The following is a 6,517-nucleotide window of genomic DNA, read 5'->3' as shown; positions in this document are numbered from 1 at the left end:
AGGCTACCGACTCTTATAACCTGCTCCTCTGCTGAACGTGCTAATCAGCTGTAGTTTTCTGGTGGAGTCTTTAGAATCTTTCATGTATAGAATCATATGTTGCTACTTTGGCTTCTCCCTTGTCTGTATTTATCTCCTTTATCCCCTTTATTTATCTTATTATTCTAGACAGGACTCCAATGTTGACCAGGAGGGTGAAATATGGGACATCCTTGTCTTGTTCCTAATTTTGGGGGAAGGCTTCAAACACATGTTCTCTAGGGTGAGCAACATTTCCCAATTACCAAGAACTGGCTAGGCACAGTGATGCATACCTTTAAGCCCCGCACTTTGGAGGCAGAGGCAGATGGGGCTCTATGAGTTCAAAGCCAATGTACTCTACACAGCTTCACAGTGAGAGCATGTCTCCAAATAAAATTTGCCCCTTGCTCAATATGAAGTTGTATGCCCTGGGAAACTTCTCAGTCTTGGGCAAACTGAGATCACTGGTCACCTGTGTGCCACCTTTGTGAGTTCCAGCCACACGACCCCCTTAGTGGGGACATACAATCCCTTCCTTCTGCAGTCCTTTGTGGCATGCTGTCTCTGTTCTCTACCCAGTGCCCTCATGGCTCTGGGAGCTGCCATCCTTTGGGTCTCCACTCCTCAGGTCTCAGTACCTCCTCCTGACCACCCTATGGAAGGGAAACCCCACTAGCTGCTCCGTGGGTCTCTCTTACAGTGTTCAGACCCTTTCTTGTTGCTTTTCATGGCAGAGTGGTAATGGTGGAGTTTTCTTTTATTTATTTATTTATGATTTATTTATTTATTATTTACATAGCATATGTGACTGCAGGCCAGAAGAGGGCGCCAGATCTCATTACAGATGGTTGTGAGCCACCATGTGGGTGCTGGGAATTGAACTCAGGACCTCTGGAAGAGCAGTCAGTGCTCTTAACCTCTGAGCCATCTCTCCAGCCGGAGTTTTTTTTTTTTTTTTAGACAGGCCTCATATAGCCCAGGCTGGCCTTAACCTTCTGATCCTCCTGCCTCCACCTGAGAATTGTGGGAATTATAGGTGTGGGCCACCACACCCGGCTCAGACCCTTTCTTTGTCCCACTCCATCGTACTCGTAATTATTTTACTGGCCTGTTTTCTCCTCTAAGACTGCGCACTCCACACACGCAGTGTGTCCTGCTCGTTTTACTCAGCACTAGAAACCCTGCATCTAATATTGCACCTGGCACACACCTGGCAAAAATGTACTTAATCATTATTTGGTGATTAAATGTGTACGTTACAGATCCTTAAAACTACTTGTTAGGGGAATGAAATCTGAATCTACGTGGACCTTAACCCACGTTGTCCACACTCCTCTATTCCCCATCCCCCACTTCTCACTGCAAACTGATGGGAGGGTAGCACCTTCCATTCAGGGATGTGTATGTACCACAGTTGAGTGTGTGTGTGTGTGTGTGTGTGTGTGTGTGTGTGTGTGTGTGTGTGTGTGTGTGCGCGCGCGCGTACACATGTTGGTGCAACCAAGTGCTATTCAAGGTATATTCGTGATGTTAGCTAGCTTCACGGCACTACTGAGTTATTTTGTCATGGTAGGTAATCTATGTTTGGAGACTGGGAGGTGGGTAACTCCGCAGCAATATGACCCTCTACAATTACTAAGAAAGTACTCTGCTTATGCCTGAAAAGCTAATAAGAATGAAAGGCAGGGGCTGGAGAGATGGCTCAGAGGTTAAGAACACTGGCTGTTCTTCCAGAGGTCCTGAGTTCAATTCCCAGCTGGCCCCCTCTTCTGGCCTGCAGGGATACATGCAAACAGAACACTGCCTACATAATAAATAAATAAATAAATCTTAAAAAAAAAAAAAAAGAGTGAAAGGCAGTAGATACTCTTTTGAATATCTACTATAAGCCAGAATCTTTGTCAAATGTGGGGCACATGTGCAGGTACGTCCTTTTTTGTTTGTTTGTTTTTTGTTTTTCAAGACAGGGTTTTTCTGTATAGCTTTGGCGCCTGTCCTGAAATGTGATCAGTAGACCAGGCTGGCCTCAAACTCACAGAGATCCACCTGCCTCAGCCTTCCAAGTGCCGGAGTTAAAGGCCTGCACCCCATCCTCCTGCTTTTTAAGACTTAAAAAGTAAACAAACTTTTAAAAATACACAGGCAACTGCTTTATCCTCGAACCAGAGAAGGTATTTTAAGGCTCTTAAAGAACAAGGGGGAGAAGGGGGTGCTGAAACTCGGTCACATGATAGTAGAGGAGGAGAACACCTGGGGTGGGAAGGTTTGGGTGGGGTGGGGGATGGGGAAAGGAGTGGGGAGGGGTTAACCAAAACTAAAGATGTATGAAAAACACATGTGGAAACGTACTATTCTATAAGCTGTTCTTTAAAAAAAGCACGAAAAAAATTAATGGAAGTGCCTTGCATGGGTGGTGGCTAATGCTGCTCCCAGGAGCCATAGGTTATTAAACAAAAATCCCAATGCCAGGTATGGGGTATCTCCTTTGAGTTGTTGGTCAGGGAGGCCCCAGATATCTCCCAAAACAATACAAGCTCTTGCCATTCCTCTTGGTTGCCAACAGAAGTAGAACGTAAGACCATATTGCTGAAGATATTACACATCTTGATTACAGGACATAGAGCAATCAATCTGGAATTGACCTAAAAACTTCCTTCTTGTTGACTAGCATTCATAGTGCCCAAAGGAGCTATGTAGATTACTGGAGAGGAAATGACGTAAAGAGTCTTACTCAGATGCGTACCCCTGTGAGTTACAATACCAACCTGCAGGCAAGATGTGCCCTAATGCAATAGTGTCATGACTATTGATGAGTTAATAATCACTTTCCGCTTACATCAGGGGTCTGCTCCACAAGAAGAAACTCATGCTTGGTAAACCTAGTCAAATGCTCATGGCCCCAGAGGGGAGAGGCCCTAGTATGATAGGTGTTGGGGCATATTATTTTAAGGTGTGTTACATTTATTTATGTTGTATTTGTTTAACTCTGTGAAGCTGTGTTACTGAGCTTGTCTAAAACACCTGATGGTCTAATAAAGAGCAGAATGGCCAATAGTGAGGCAGGAGAAAGGACAGGCAGGGCTGGCAGGCAGAGAATTAATAGAAGGAGAAATCTGAAAAAAAAAAAAAAAAAAAGAAAAGAAAAAGAAAAGAAAAGAAGAAGTAGCCAGAGAAAGAGGGGGAATTGAAGGGCCAACCACCCAGCTACAGAGCAAGCCACAGAGTAAGAAATAATGAAAGGTACATAGAAATAGAGAAAGATAAAAGCCCAAAGGCAAAAGATAGATGGGATAATTTAAGTAAAGTTGGTTAGAAATAAGCCAAGCTAAGGCTGGACATTTATAATTAAAAATAAGCCTCCATGTGTGATCTATTGGGAGCCAGGTGGCAGGCCCCCCAAAAGAGCAAAAACAACAACAGGCAGGGTCCCTTGAGAACCCTGGGAAACAAAAACAGACAAGCAGGCCAAGCAATGTCCTTGAGTGAACGTCAGCTTCCCCACATCCCTCCCACACGGCTCTTTACTTCCTAACCCTTCCTGGAGGCCTTGGGAAAGGAGATGAAACCACGCTGTGATTTAGTCCCTGCCAAAATGCTTAAGTGTGACCTTGCTACATTCCCCGAGAAACCCTCCATTGCTCAACATATGATGGAGATGTGGGTAGGGGGGTTCCAGCAAGGGTCTCCAGGGTTCTTGGTTCTTTTGAACAGATGTTTGGCTGAGTTTGCTAGCATAATTCAAAGCTATTTTCCTGAAGAAACCTCAATTTTTTGAGTTTTTTTGGATCAGAATCCCACCACACTAAGGGAGAACACCCTACTATTACTTTGCGCGTGGTCAAACTGCCTTCTAAGTGTTTGTTTAGAGCAGTAGATTGATGCTGCTCTCAGCCTTTGTCAGAGAAGCTTTCTTTTTGCAGTGATTAATGCAGAAATTCACAGGCCAGTGTTAAAAAAAAAGAAAGTGGCTGTTGAGTATCCAGCCCTAAGTGAGACATCTATATAATCTCCCACCCCAGTCTTCTGCTCACCGAGTGACCAATGCACTCATAAACTCACGGTAGCTGTGATTACTTGCACAAGATGGGGCCCTTTCAGCATTTCATCAAGGATAGGGGAAGAGCTCATGAGGCCCGACCCTACCTTGAGGAAGGAGTATTGACAATTAATGGGTGCTGTCATAAGGGACATAATTTTTTATTTTCCAGTGATGTAGTTACTGGTAAGAACACAGTCCTTTTTGTTGATTGGGGTCCCTCAAACTAGATCCTACGGGCACTTTGAATACACTAACACTGTTGGGGGCTGTTCTGTGCATTGCAAGATGGTTGTCAGCCTCCGTGATCATTACCCACTTGATGCCAGAGACACTCTATGTTCCCCCCTGAACTCTTGGCTATGGGTTTGTTAAATGAGGTCTCTATTATGTTAAGGTGTGCTTCTTCCTCTCTCTCTCTCTCTCTCTCTCTCTCTCTCTCTCTCTCTCTCTCTCAGATATTTATCATGAAGGCATGTTGAATTTTGTCAAAGGATTTTTCTGCATCTATTGAGATGGTCATGTGATTTCAGTCTTTAAGTCCATTCATGTGTTTTATCACATTTATTCACTTTATATGTTGTCCCATCCTGGCATCTCTTGAATAAAGCCAACTTGGTTGTGGTAGATGATCTTTTTTTATGAATGAATTCATTCAGTTTTCAAATATTTTACTGAGGGTTTTGAACTTGTCAAAATGAAGAGATTGCTTAATTGTGGGGTGCCCAGTCCTAATGGATGCATCTGTAACACAGCTCCTATACCTAAGGCTCGTATAACATTGAGGGAGAGGGGGTCAGAAAAACTGTAAAAGGCAGAGGACTGGGAAGTCTACTGTGAGACTGTGTCTACTAGGAATGACCCATGACACCACAACAATATGGCTGCCTAATCAAGACCAGAACAATGACGATACTAATAGCCATGCTAACATGGAAGGGGCCCTACCTCTAGACAACTACAGGCTAATAACTAGTGAGAGAAAGAAGACCAGTCTTCCCCAGGGACAGGACTATATGACTATAGAGTACTGAGTGGTCAGCTTTGAGATCACTACATATACAGAACATTAAAATGGACCCAACATTCTATATTTATATATTTTATGCATACGTGTATATAATCATATCTATATATATAAAACAATAATAAAATGAAGTCATGAATTTGAGAGGGTAAGCTGGGGCATAGGAGGGGTTGCAGGAAGGAAAGGAAAGGGGGAAAAGAATGTAACTCTATTTTAGTTAAAAATTTTTAAATTATTAAAAAAAAAACCAACTAGGCACCCAGTCATAGAATAGTGAAAGACTGACTGGGTTCCATCTCAAGGCTGAAGACAGCTGTGACTTACAGGGGAAGTTCTTCACACATGCTCTTTCTTGGGTAAGCATCTCTTTGTTGATGGACTGGACTATCATTTTGGGAACGCCACTTAAAAATTAATCAGTGTCCCAAGATGTGTATATGGAACTATTTAGTGGCTCTTCACCTTACCACTATTTATGTGGTTTTCAGTGGTGGCGATGGAACCCAGGGCCTCTCATGCATGCCAGGCAAGAGGTCTACCACTGAGCCACATTTCCAGATCCATTACAGCTCCATTATTTTTGCATTTAAGTTACCCTCTCTTTAGTTTTCATCAACAGAAATGATATTGTGATAACTACTTTCTTGGTTTTCTGATACAGAAATCTCATGTATCCAAGGCTAGCCTCAAACTCCTCATGTGACCAAAGATGATCTTGAATTTGTGTTTTCCTTGCCTGTACTCCCACAGTAGGTCACAGAGATACACGACCAAGCTCAGTTCATGTGATATTGGTGACTTACTCGCAGGGCTTCTGCATGCTAGGTTACATTCCCAGCCTATACTGACTACTTTTGGAGAAAGTTTGCTTTGGAAGGAATATGATCTGTGATGGTTTGAATGAGACATGTCCCCCACTGTCTTGGGGATCTGAACATTTGGTCCCCAGTTGGTGTGATATTTGGGGAGGCTTAGGAGGTGCAGCCTTGCTGGATGAAGTATGTCACTGGGGGCGGGCTTTGAGTAAAAAGTAAAGCTGCTTTCTTGGAGTTCCCTCTCTCTGTGCTTGATGATTCTGCTAAAGGATGTGAGCTCTCCTTGCCCGACCTGGAACTTGCTCTGTAGACCAGGCTGGCCTTGAACTCGGAGATCCACCTGCCTCTGCATCCCAAGCACTGGGATTACATGTGTGCACTACCACTGCCTGGCCTATCTAACTTTTATTACAACTATTGTTATATTGTTATAACAATTATAATATTGTTCATTAAAAAAAAAAAAAAAAAAAAGAATGTGAGCTCTCAAGTCATCGTGCCTGCTGCCTGGGGTCATTTCTCTGCTGCCTGGGGTCATTTCTCTCCTCTATCATCTCTTATCCCTGTGAAAGCCTCCGCCAAAATAAAATCACTTTCTTGCTTAAGTTACCTTTGGTC

This window comes from Peromyscus leucopus, chromosome 17 (genome assembly GCF_004664715.2).
Source record: "Peromyscus leucopus breed LL Stock chromosome 17, UCI_PerLeu_2.1, whole genome shotgun sequence".
Lineage (NCBI taxonomy): Eukaryota > Metazoa > Chordata > Mammalia > Rodentia > Cricetidae > Peromyscus > Peromyscus leucopus.
Note: the sequence above shows the minus strand (reverse complement) of the source record.